The sequence below is a fragment of the Coptis chinensis genome, chromosome 8 (genome assembly GCF_015680905.1).
Source record: "Coptis chinensis isolate HL-2020 chromosome 8, ASM1568090v1, whole genome shotgun sequence".
In the NCBI taxonomy this organism is placed as follows: Eukaryota; Viridiplantae; Streptophyta; class Magnoliopsida; order Ranunculales; family Ranunculaceae; genus Coptis; species Coptis chinensis.
The window spans coordinates 30,242,448-30,243,234 of NC_141463.1; the positions used below are offsets into that span (position 1 = coordinate 30,242,448).

Below are 787 nucleotides of genomic sequence, written 5' to 3' on the forward strand. Positions count from 1 at the left end.
CACTACACCTCTAGCTACTATTCCACACACCACGATATAATGGGGAAGAAAGAGACTCCTCTCTCGGACTTCTACAAAGCCTCGAGCGATAGCCCCAAATCTTGCATCGTTCTAGCAAACCAGGGGATTTGAGAAATCCTCCAAATATTTTTAATTTGTTACCCGTTTTCATGGTTTAGACCATGAAAAACCTTACCAGCATATGCGTAGGATTGAACAAGTCCTAACAACATTCCACCATCCTACGGTTGGTTCGGAACAAATTAAATTAAGGGTATTCCCTTTCACCTTAGCCGATAAGGCGGCGTCTTGGTTAAGCGCTTAAAGCCTTTAATTCTGTGGACTCGTGGGCTAAACTTGTTGTTTGTTTATGGAACATTTTTACCCACCCCTAAAGACGGATGAGATGCTTTCTAAGATTCATTTCTTTCGACAAAATCCTCATGAAACATTTTCAGAGGCTTGGAATCGTTTCACCGATCTGCTTATAGAGTGTCCACATCATAACTTAGCGAAAGACACGTTAGTTAGTGCCTTTTCAAAGGACTTCAACATCACCATAAAGAAGTCCTTGACATAATGAATGGGGGTAGTTTCTTAAACAAAGGAGCCTCGAGGCTTATAAATTTTAGAGGACCAAACTAAAGCGTAATAATAATTGGGGTAGTGACGATTACTCCAGCTCCGCTAGTTTCTTCTTCCACAGATTAAAGGCTACCAAGTATGTTTGAGGTTAAATCAGATCCTCGAGCTTAAAACTCTAATTGAATCCCTCACAAAAGGTAGA

At 40.7% G+C, this 787-nt stretch overlaps 1 non-coding gene across 1 annotated transcript; it reads right to left on the bottom strand.

Annotated features, from left to right (window-relative positions):
• Positions 1-406: 406 nt before the first annotated feature.
• Positions 407-510, bottom strand: LOC147481004 (small nucleolar RNA R71). The gene has a single exon (XR_015207126.1). It is a non-coding gene; the product is annotated as a small nucleolar RNA R71 (small nucleolar RNA).
• Positions 511-787: the final 277 nt, after the last annotated feature.